The following is a 12,302-nucleotide window of genomic DNA, read 5'->3' as shown; positions in this document are numbered from 1 at the left end:
TTGGCTGTTTCTATTTTCCCCTTCAGTTCCCTGTGTGTTGGGGCTGGCTTCCCTAGGGGGCAGGTGTATCAATGTCCTGGTCCCATCCCCTTTTATTGCTGCAGGAGTGCTTGGGAACACTTCAAATGGTCCTTTCCACTTTTCTTTAAGTGCCTCCTTGCAGTACTTTCTGACATAGACACTGTCCCCAGGTTGATGAGGATGTACCAGGGCATCCAAAGTCATCAGGGATGCTCATACCCAAAGTTTCTGCAGAGATGAGAGCACTTTTCACAAAGATGGTAAGAAAGGACTTAAATTATCATTTCCTATCACATGACTGCCTCTATCTGGATGGGATAGGATCATGGTAAGGTCTTCCATAGAGCGTTTCACGTGGGATGACTTTTTCTTTAAAAGCCACTGGAATTCTGATCTCAGCAGTGGCAGGGGAAGCACTTTTGCCCACTTTAGTGATGTTTCCTGGAAAATTTTACTCATTTCTCTCTTTCGACTCTGATTTTTTCTCTCAGTCTTGATGCTGGGATAAGACCTCCATGGGCAGAGTAGGTCTCATTTAACTGCGAGTGTTTTGCATAAATTTTGTACACTTTCAGCTATGAAATGAGAATCTTAATCTGCTGGCATTCCAAAAGGAATCCTTAATCAGAGTACTATTGATTTTTGACTGGAGGTATTTCCCTAGCTTTGTTGATGGGACAAGGAAAAGCCTCTGGCCATGCAGAAAATGTGTCCACTAAACCCAATAAGTATTTATATGTACTTTTTATTAACTCAGAAAATTGTCCTTGTCGTTAATATCTGGTACTACTTCCCTGTTTTGGGATCCCGAAGGGCAGTCTTTTGTAAAACTGTGCATTGATCTATAAGCAGAGTTTACATTTCAGTTGTCACCGTCCTTGTCAGCCTAACACTAAGGAACTGCCTTTCCAAATTGTCTCCTGTACCTTCAAGACCCCAATGGGTTTCTTTGTCTTCTCTAGTTTATGTCATTATTGCTTGAGGCACTCTAACTTCTTGATTTGTTGATATGCATGACACTTAAGGACTAAATCAGACATTTAAGGATTTTGCTGAATGATTGTTTTCATTGTGGTGTTCTGTGTCTGATTTGGAAAGGTTCACAGCTTTGGAAAGAATTGCCAAGCAGATGCTTTGTTCTGCCACCTCTCTAGCAGTTTGGTCTGCTCATCAGTCTCCTGGGCTTGTCTGAACTGCTGAGCTTTGCAGTGCATTATTGCAACTTCAGCAGGGAACTGGATGCTCCCAAAGCTTTCCCTGTTTGATTGGAGATGCTGATTCCTTGCAGAAGGATTGAGGAACATGGAAGGGTTCAAGGCAGTAGCTGTCCTTAGCACCACGTCTTTTGTTCCAGGAGTAGCCCCTGTTACTTTAGGAAAACCAGTGAGCTCCTTTTTGCTCTACACCAGACATACCCATGTGTGGCACATAAACTGACATTTTTTTCCCATTTACTTTCATGCCTATTCTATCAATCAGGACTGTGGTGGCTCCTGCTCTCAGGTGCACTGGCCACCCCTTGGAGACAATGTTTTCTTAGATGTTCTTCTAAGAATAATGCTCTTTTCCACAGGGTGCTTTCCTGCATTCCCAATCTTTGAGATAAATATGGAGTTACTGTGCAAAGCCAAGGCACTCATGTATGAACAGTGCAAAGGGATCAGTCTAATCAGGTATCTCCACTGCAGAGGCTGTCATCAATGTCTTTTTAAGATATGGAAAGGCTGTTGGACATATTGGAGTCCGCTATAACACCTGATGGGATTCCTTTCATGGTTCATACAAAGGCTTTTCCAACAGTCCCTAACTGGGGATCCATAACCATCACAATCCAGTCATTCCCAAAAAGGGACACAGTTGTTTTACAGATGTCGACTCTGATATTTTGGAAAGTGCTTCCTTCCTTTCTGTCCCTAAAATGATCTTTCCTTGTGAGTGTGGCAGCCAGGGAAGCAATCATGGGCAGATATGGACATGGTCTTGAAGACAAAGACAAGACTTGGGGACATGGGAAATGAGCTTTGGATGGTAATATTCAAGCCATTTTCAATGCCATGCTTTTATTCCCTCTGCCTGTAATGGCTTCTTTGTTGCCAGCTGCCTGAAATCAGGAGTAAGCTTGGGTATGGGGAAAAGGGAAAGTAAAATGATCAAAAGCTGAGAATAAAATATTTTTCCAGATGCGTCAGTAATTTCAATGGCCACCTGGAGTCAGCACAACTGTCAGCCTGGAATTGTGTTCATGGTCCTCCCTGGTCTTTCCATGTCAGCTCCTGCTGCAGAGCAGCCAGGGGGCCTGGGCATGCTGCTGGCTTGTTTCCTTTGAGGAGGCTGGGATGAGGAAAGGTCGGGGGGTTGTGTCAAAGAGATGATATTTGAGTGCCCGTGTACGTGCTGGAAGCCTCAGAGACTGAGGGGCCCACGACAGGATTGCCCAGAGCTGTCAGGGCTGCACCTTGCTGCCCTGGTGAGAGGTGTTCAGCGGCTCCTTTGCCTCAGAGAGAGCCAAGTGCAGCACTTCTGTGCAGAAACACTTCATTAGCCCTGGTTTGCACAGCTGCAGCTACTGGGCTTGGTGGGGTGCCCCTTTCTACACTTGGGAATGAGCCGAGTCAGTGATGGGACAGGGCAGGGCATTCCCTACCTGTGCCCATTGTGAAATCCCTCTGCCCCCACTGTGTCATGTCCCGCTCCTCAGTGACATCGCGGCCAGCCTGGAACATGGAACTCCCCATTTCCAAGGACACGTGGCCATTGTCACCGTCACAGGGCAGGACTGCTTAGAGCCTTTGGCAGCTGGAGCGAGAGCAGAGGTGTCAGAGGCACAGTGAGTGTTGTTCCAGCTTGGCTGGTTCCAGCACCCGTTGTTCAAGAGGCCGATCCACCCAGTGAGTGGAGGTAATTATTTACAGTTCTGTGCAGAAAGGGGGACTCAGGGACAAAGTCACAAAGCCAGCACCACGAGAATCCAGAGCGTCTTAGTATTTATATATTTGAGCACAGAAAGCAATTAGTATTCATTGCCTGCAAATTCCCTAGTTCTTTTCCTAACCAGTATTCTGTCTGCTGTTGAGAAATGATCCTCTCACTTCTCATGCTCATTAGCCTGCGTGCTCAGTCTCTTGCTTCTTCTTAGTGAGTGGTTTCTTGAGTGGGTGGCCATGGTCTGGCCCTGCTGGAATGGCCTTTTACCCTGCCAGAGCTGTTTCAGTACAGTTGCTGCATTTCCTTTAAGAGGTTGTTCCATTTCTCGGAGGTTCTGTGAAATGTCCTTGTGCCCATAAATTCTGCATTCTTTGTGTCCACCATCAGTGGTGCATCCTTCTTCCCAAGCCTTGCTGGCCTGCTCTGTGTTTGAGGCCCCTGAAGCCTGTCAGACCCTGCATCTCAAGAAGGCAATTCAGCCAAGAAGTCACCTGCCTTTGCAAGGCCCGGCCATCATTTCCAGCTTGCTGGCTACTTCTTGTTTCATGGGAGTCATCTCCTTTCTTGTTGATGAGCCTTGAAAGCCGCAATAGCTAAACATCCAAAACCACATTTTCCTAACAAGTATTTTGCATTGTGCAGATTTTCAGCGGGATCAGTGTCTGTGAGGGAGCGGGAGCAGCCGAGGCAGAGCGGGATGGCGGAGCTGCGGGCCTGGGCAGGATCCAGGGAGTTCCGCAGGGCCCCAATCCGCACTGCGTCCCGCAGGGCCCCCACCAGCACTGCGATGCCCGTCAGGGTGACCCAGGGGTGCCAGGAGCAACAGGTGAGGGGCAGGTGTGGGGCTCTGCGGGTTGGCAGCGGGTGGGGGCTTGGCCATGGTGTTGGTGTCAGGTGCTGCTGAGCCCGCGGGACCTGTTGGGCAGGGCTGGGGCCCCACTGGTGCTCCAAGGGCCCCTCTGAGGCAGCTGCCCGGGGAAAGCGACTCACAGGGATGACACGGAGGAGGTGCCAGTGGAACTGGGAGCTTCTCTGATGGAATTGACTCTCAGGGATGACAGAGAGGAATGCCAGTGGAAGTCACATGTTCTCTGTGCTTTGACACTCAGGAAATTCATGCTCTGGGCACGGCGCATGGCCAAATGTGTGGATTTCTTATGGTTACATGGTTGTACTGCACTCACCGATTATGTCAGGATAAAGGAAACTCTCTAAAATTATTTTTTAGTATTAGGAGTAGCCATTACTTTATTCCTGGCTGTCATGCATAGTGGAGAACTCCAGCCACATGCACACCATTTCAAAGCTTTTCTAGTTATGATACACTTGTAGTAAAGAAAGAAATTAATTTTCATTGGTTCTAAATTACAGAATTCCTTCCAAAGTTTAATATTCTATCTTCTATTGGGTAGTGATGGCTCCCTTCTCATGGTAATTAGTCCACAGTTTTCAGTCTATTTATCATAGCATTTTAGATTTTATCTCAGCCAATTTTGCCTTCAGAATGAAGTAGTTGGATGGCAGTAGTGTCTTTTGCTAAAAGATATGCTTATGCCAATAGACATATGTGATTTTTGAGTTCCAGTGGAATGTGTCACATACTGTACTAACTGATGAGTTCAGCCAGGCACCCAAATTTTGTAATCTCTGACTAACTTAGGATAAACTATTTCCTATAACTTAGGATAAACTATTATACATCTATTGAAATAATTGCATTGAGAGCTGAGGAAAAGATAAAGGGTTTTGTTGGCTGTGACGGTGTTGAAATTCATCTTTTTGCAGTTGAAGTTGTTCTTGGAGCTGACTCCTGGATGTGCCTGCTTAGTAGCAAATAAATCCCAGTGTCAGGTGCTGCCCTGAATTTCAGATCTCTTTGTGAGCCTCTCTGGATTTTTTGCTTAGCATTGGCCAATTCACTTGTACTCAGGCACTTGATTTTAAGGGAAACTTGTGCTTATAAATTTCCAGCAACTGGGAAAGGATGACTTGCTACTTGAAGGCCTGGCTGCATTAGAAGCTAAGTGAGGGTTGCGCTCTCAGGGCCATTTTGTAGCTGGCTGCTTTCAGAGGGAGAACTGTGTCAAAGCAGCCCTTTTTGGTGATGTGACAGCAAACCTTTGCAAATGGAGCTCTTCTTGAAAATGGCGGGCCTAGTTAATCAGCAGAAATGGAGAGTAGGCTGAAGATTTTACAGAAAATTTCTTTCTCATTTTAGCAGAATGCCAGCGGGGAGTCACACAATGGAATTGTGCAGGTTGTCAAATTGTACAACCCACTTGGAGGTATGGCTGCCTTTTATTTTGCACAATTTCTGTAAGACTGTCAACTTGGTAATTCATTTTTGCAGCATTTTCATTGGAAAGGGGATCTCTTGTGTTCAGGGCTCTCAGCTGGAGGTAGTTTGGCCTCAGGTCAGCCTTGCAGTCTCTTGTCCCAGCATTCAGCCACTGGTTTGTTTTCCCCTGAGAAAGCCTGCCAGTCCTCCTTGTTCCCATACTGCTTGATGGGTTGGAATTTGGAGCATGGAGGTCAAGGTTTGGACCACCTTATGCACTTAAATTCACAGACTTGGTAGCAAAGAGTTTGGGTTTGGAACACCTAGGCAATGCCATTATCCATTAAATCCAATTGGGAAATTGAAAGAAAATGACCTTGAGGAAGTTGCATAGAGAATTTCATAAGGTCAATATGGAAAACCATGCCTGATTTAATTGTTTGTCTGGGTCAATAATAAGTTTCCCAAAATTCTGTGTTGGGTTTTTTCAAGGAAAGTGAAAGGAAGATATTGATGTCATCTTGCCCACGGATTCCAACATTCCCCTCAAAGCACAATGTGCTTAGGAGGTGCCATTTGTATTAATCTGTTCTGAGTGCCGTTTCCCCAAGAGCCTGGCTCCAGGCAGACACCAGGTGCACATTCCCCTTCCAGGCCCTCAGTGGTGCTGCCTGCAGCAGTGAGCTGAGCCAGGTCCAGCCAGCTGCCCTGAGCAAAACAGGCTCTCACCTGGCTGTGGCTGCAGTCACCTGCCTGCAGGGACATCCTTGCCCCTGCAAGTGCAGCTCTTGCTCTGCCTTAGCCTAGTGCACAGCATTTTAAGGCAGCATCATGGTGGCTTTTGGAGAGACAAAACTCAACTTCTGAATTTTCCGAATTGGGGACGTTCTGTTTCACACATGAGTGATGATTTGTGTGATTCTTGGTGGTGGTCTACATAGATCCTAAGGGAATATTTAAGATTGAATACCTGGGGTGTGAGGACTGGCATTAGAGAGTCAATTTTGGAATTTGGTGCCACATCTGCTTTGGGCTGGCAGAGAGAAACTCAGGTGAGACAGGTCTGGTTGCTGGAAGGGTACAGGGTGCCTTTGCAACATGCTCCATAAAGGACCAGTTAGGGACTGGGCTTTTACACAGAATCAGAGAATATGGGAGTTTGAAAGGGATCGACAAGGATACGCAAGTGCAGCTCTGTCCCCAAGAATCCCCCCGGGTACCTGTGGTCCTTGTCCAAATGCTTCCTGAGTTCTGCTGGACTTGGTGCCGTGAGCCCACTAAGTTGTGGGGAGCCTTTCCCAATGCCTGACCACCCTCTGGGTGAAGAACTCTTACCTCATTTTCATCTTCATCTTTGGTCATGGTTTCAGGTACTTTTTGTTAGAAGTCATTCAGGGGTGTGATTTTAGGAGGTGTTTTGCTTGAATGCTGTGGGAAGTTTCTGTATCTCCATTGGATTGAACTTCTCAAAATATTAGCAGTGCCTTCACTCTAGAACTGGCACGTTTACACTGTTCTATGGAATTGAAGTGTGTGATGTTTGTGCAATTAGGTTTGCAGGCCAAACTGAGAGAGGCATGGTCCAAGGAACAGCAAGTGGAGAAAGGCATTAAAAGTTGGACCTACATTGACAGATTGAAGGAGCGTGTCAAGAAAGGTCAGTCTCTGTGTGTGGCATGGAAGAGACAAAGTTCCTGGATTTCTCACCAGTTCTCATGAAGTCTCCATCAGCCATCAAGCATGAGTTCCTGGTTTCAGAACAGTGCCTGGTGTGTCATATCCCCTCCCTCAACCTGCTGGCCACGCTTCCCCTGATGCAGCCCAGGACACGGTTGCCTTTCTGGGCTGCCAGCACACCTTGCCAGCTCATGCCCAGCCTCTGATCCAGCAGCACCTCCAAGTCCTCCCCACCTTCATCCCCAAGCGTGCCTGGGTGCCAGGGCATGTCCCAGACCCAAAGACGCAGCACTTTGCTCTTGCCCTGGTTGAACCTGATGAGGTTCCCAGGGCCCTACTGGCCAAGGTTTTCCACGTCCCTCTGGATGGCATCCCAGGCCTCCGGTGTTGGGAAATTTGCTGAGGGTGCATTTAATCCCACTGTCCGAGTCATTCTTGACATAGCCAATGCTTGGGCTTACAAATTGGGAAATCATATCAAAGCAGCATGCATAAAAGTAATTCTTCATAAATACCACCCCTCCAATATCACTCACTCCTTTACCAGGTATTTTTAATGACTGTTGCTTCCTAATGCTTTACTGTTTGCATCTTTGCTGATCCATAAATGCTGAACAAACAGAGTTTCAACAGTGTCAGTACATCCTTTTGAATCAACTTCCTTGCTGTTTCCCAACCCCCCATCTGACAATTGTTCCTCTGTTTTTCCTTTTCTGAAGTGAAAATTCCCGAGCTCAGGAGAGCCCCACACAGCTCTCCAGACCTTGCTCCTGAGAGGAAGAGAACGATGCCCACGAACCCTGCCAAATTCTTCCAGAGACCTTTCAGGACTGTTTCTCAACATCCCATCAGAGACCGGCTGATTCATTTACTGGCTCTGAAGAATTACAAGAAGGCAGAGCTACTTTCTCACTTAGAGAGAGAGGGAATTGTGGAAAAGGACAAGGAATCCCTTGGAACGATCCTTCAGGAGGTGAGATCCTGGAGCTGCTGCTGGCAATGCTACCTCTTAGCTGTCTTACTTCAGGGTTTCAATCAGAAATTAAGGAGACGCTAAGGAAATGCTCCCTGTTTACATTTTTCCATCAGCTTGACCCAGTTTTCCCCCAACGGCAAGTCCATGTGAGGAAAGAAAGAAACCTTCCAAACTTCGGAGGCATTGTTGTTGTTTTTCTAGAATGGCTGGCAATGATACATTCTTTGTAATGCTGTTGCTTCTCATGCCTTTTTTTTAATCCTCATGCTTCTCCTTGCACTGTTTAACTGCTTCATGGAGTAACTTGACAGGGTGAAACTCTCAACTAGGTGAAACAGTTAGCTGAGGCCCTTAAAATATCCTGGGACAAGTTTCAGAGGAGAGAATTTTGGTAGCTGCATAGGGCAGCATTTCACTTGAATGGAGTTGGTGGCCTCTCAATGGTACCTGGCTTCTGCTGGGATCCGTGGGGATTGCCTTCCAGGGAAGGGTGTTCCAGGCAAATCCCCCATGATAGAGGTGGTGGCCCAGCTTTGAGCACAGGGATTCTTTGCTGTTGTGTGGATCGAATCTTCAGCTTCCTTGGAACCCTATTATTATTCAGTGACTTTTCCTGTTGTCCTTTTAGTTCTGCTGGTTTTCTTTATCACTTGATGTGCTTATTTCTTTATCATTCATACAATTGACATTGATTGCAGGATGCAGTGGCTGTTTCCTTCCTTTTTAAAAACTCCCGTTCCTGTAGGCTGTTGCTGAATTATGCAAGCCTTAAGTAGCATCTCAAGTGGCAATATTTCCTTTTTAGCTATGAAAGAAGGGATGCTAGGATTTCAGAGCTCAGCTCCTTAGAGGGTAAGAGGTGAAAAAAATGTTACCTTTCTCTTTCTTTATGTCAATGTTTAAGGAGATTTTGAAGGAGTATTTTCTTGTTTGCAGTGTGAACTGCCTCAAGGTACTGGTTTGCATTCTGAAAGGCCTGTGTGAACAGCACTTCATCCTGAAAACTGTTATTCACCTTTTTCTCAACTTCAAAGGGAGGTGGTGTTGGTTTTGGATGAAAAACCAGTTGGGTGAATTTGCTGAGCTCTTATACTCCCAGCCTTCCTTCTTCCAACACAGCCTTAGCTCTGCTTTTAGGAAGTGAATTCCTGATTCTGGGTATCTTGGTTACTTTTAAACTGTTGAAGTGTAGCTCTAGGCAGATTATCTCATACAAGTGTTCCATAGAAAGCTGAAGCTTCCTCTGAGCAAGCCCTTGAGAAAGAGAAGCACTTCTGTTTGCAGAGACAAATGCCAGCATCCTGTGGTGCGACATGGGATGGTGAAAATGTGCCCTGTTAGAGGCCCAGGCTGTGCTCTGCCATGGCAATGCAGCTGGGTGAAACAAGAGGGCAGCCGGAGTCCTCCTGAGGGTGGAAAAATAGGGATTTGCCTGTGGAGATGATGTTCTTCATGTCCTACTCAAAAGAAAAGGAAACAGAAAGGAAAAACCTGGCCTGTCCATGTATTTCAAATGGGGAAGACTGAGACTTCTGGCATAGTGTACTTTGACTCTCAAAGCTGTGTTAAAGACCAAAACTCCTGGATGCCTGGTGCAGGGAGAGGTTTTCACAGTGTCCATTTCCTCCTTTGCTTACAGCAGTTAGGCATTTACTTACATCCAAATTTCTACAGCCCAAATGGACCACGCCTGTTAAATCTTGTTGCCTCTTACATGTCAGCTGCTCTGTTCTTCACATTGAACAAAAGTCCTGGAAATCTGGTGCATGATTTCCTTTTCAGCTTTGCTTTAGCTTTGCAGTACCAGCCTTACGTGTGTAGTCTGCCTTCAGGTGTAATGAACATGTATGTTTGAATTGTCTGTCCTTAGGTAGCCAACCTGGATGCAAATGAGGATTCTTTCAGTCTGAAGGAACATTTCTTTAAAGACATTCAGGAAGATTGGCCTGGCTACAGTGAAAGGGATAGACAGACATTGGAGGTGACCCTTTCTCAGTAAGTTCAGTCAGGACAACGAGCACTTCAGAAAACCCTCTGGGGAAATGAAGGTCTGTTTTTCCTGTGAGGGAAGAGCCATGACTGTTGATATTTTTGCCTTGTAATGTGAAATGTTGGACCATGCTTACAGAGAAGCAGCTGCATCTCAGAATGCCACCAGTACCAGCCCGTCACCATCTCTGGGACCTTCTGAAAGAGATCCTCCACCCAGAACTGCTCAGGTATTTTGTGAATATTTTAAACCTTCTCCCCCATGTCTGCTGTTTTATCCCACTTGCTCTTGATGTCCAAGCTGTGATGTGAAGCAGTACTGTTGTCTTTATATCATATGAACCTGGAGCATGCACTTCTAATGGGATTCCTCTATGCTTTTCAAGATGGTTGCAATGTCAAAGCCTGCAACAAGCTTGCACACATGGCTTGTTTCTCATGGTGCATAGGGAACTCTGCTAAGGACAAGATGTGGACATGGTTTTGGTTCCTGGCCGTGTCTGTGCGGGCTTCTTGATGATATGGCAGCTCTAGTACTTGAAACATGCACACACACGCCAGTGCTACTGTTTGAAGAGAAATCTTAGGGAAGTCAGGAATAAGGACAAATTCCAGGAGTGAGGCATTTGTAGGAAACTTGTTTTTCTCTCCTAAGCAGCACTTAGGCCCCCATTTTTGTTCCATGGGTGAAGAGGGAACTCGGAGTCATGAGGCAATGCCTTGGACTTGTCAGGCTTAAAATCAAGACATGGCCTGTTTTCTTAGCAACACAAGAGGGCAAGGCAAACCCTTTGAAAGTATCTTGGAAAATGCTGCATAAAAGATTCCTTTTCTATACCTTAAAGAATTCCCTTTAAACAGAGGAGGGAGGACACAGCTCTGCCTTCCCCTTCTCTCTGTTGTTATCATCTCTGCTCTGGACACGCTGTGACCGGCAGCCACCAGTGGCTTCTTGGGGCAGCTTTAGGGAATGGTGTGGGTGTGTGACAGCAAGAGCTGAGTGTGTTCCTGGCGTGTCTAGGCAGAAACAGGGAGCAAGATAAAACCAACCTGAGCTCCCCGTTTTGGGGAAGCCTTTGACAGAGATGCTGAAGGGAGTGTCTTTCTCCCAAAGCCTGTGAGCCACAGAGCAGGAGAAAGACTTGCTGAATACTCAGGGGAGAAAGTAGGATCGAAATAGAGAACATTTTTAGCTGCAGCAGCTCCTCATATTGCAAGTCTTTTTAGGTAAGAAAGGTGTTTTTCCAGCCATTGCCAGTTCAGAAATGCTGCTTTTTCAGAATGGGAGCAAAACTAATTGGGATCATCTTGGCAGAAACGACCTCTGGCTTCTGACTTTCTCCATCCTGTGATGAGCAAGAAGCAGATGATTGACCAAGAGCCCAGTGATGTCCAGCCAGCAGCTGGTGGCCACGCTCCTTCTTCCTTGGACCTGCCTTCCACATCCTGCTCAACTTTGAACCTGCCTCCAAGTGTCAGCTCCCTTTCAACCTCCACCCCTGAAGTAAAACAAATAAGTAGCATTCAGACACATTCTGGATTCCCAGGGTCTGCCAGGGTGCAGGGGAAGACTCCCAAATCCAAAGGTGAGAAAAGAGAATTCAACAGGGTGTCAAACATCCCACGCTTTGGATTTTTATAAAATGCTTGCCATGATCAAAGCCAAAGAGATGAGCAGAGAGCACAGGCAGAAAAGGAGTCACACAATCCAAGTGCCAAGGGTATTAAACAGAGGGACCACTTTTAGCTATGCTTCCATTTAATTTTTACTGGATATTTGTATGATTCTTTAGTCTTATCCAGCCTCTCATTCACCGGCACCTCCAAGTGCTCCCCACCTTCATCCCCAAGCCTGTCTCTGGTGCCAGGGCATGTCACAAACTCAAAGATGCAGCACTTTGCACTTGCCCTGGCTGAATCTGATGAGGTTTCCTGAGCCCCAGTTCCCAAGCTTGTCCTCGTCTCTCTGGATGGCATCCCAGACTCTGGTGTTGGCAAACTTGCTGAGAGTGCATTTAATCCCACTGTCCATGTCATTGTTGACACAGCTCCATGCTTGAGCTTACAAACTGGGGAAATCGTATAAAAGCAGCATGCATAAAAGGAATTTTTCACAAAAAGCTCCCATCCAGTACCACTCCTTTACCAGCTTTTAAGGACTGTTTCTTTTTATTTCTTTACTATTTGGATTCTTGTAGACCTGTGAATGCCGAACCATTAGAGGTTCAACAGCCTTGGTACATCCTTTTGTCCCAACATCTTTGTCTTCTCCAGACGTCCAGTTTGAACTGTTTGTTTCTGGTTTTCCCTCCCTTTAGGAGAAAAAGCAGAGGTGAGAGGAGCCCAAGAAAACAATTCAGGGCCTGTGCCTGAGAAGAAGAGGATGATGCCGGTGAGGCTTGCAGACATCGACTGGAGCGGCTGCGCTGCTGTTTG

Source organism: Agelaius phoeniceus, chromosome Z (assembly GCF_051311805.1).
Source record: "Agelaius phoeniceus isolate bAgePho1 chromosome Z, bAgePho1.hap1, whole genome shotgun sequence".
Lineage (NCBI taxonomy): Eukaryota > Metazoa > Chordata > Aves > Passeriformes > Icteridae > Agelaius > Agelaius phoeniceus.
This window is presented reverse-complemented; position numbering follows the sequence as displayed.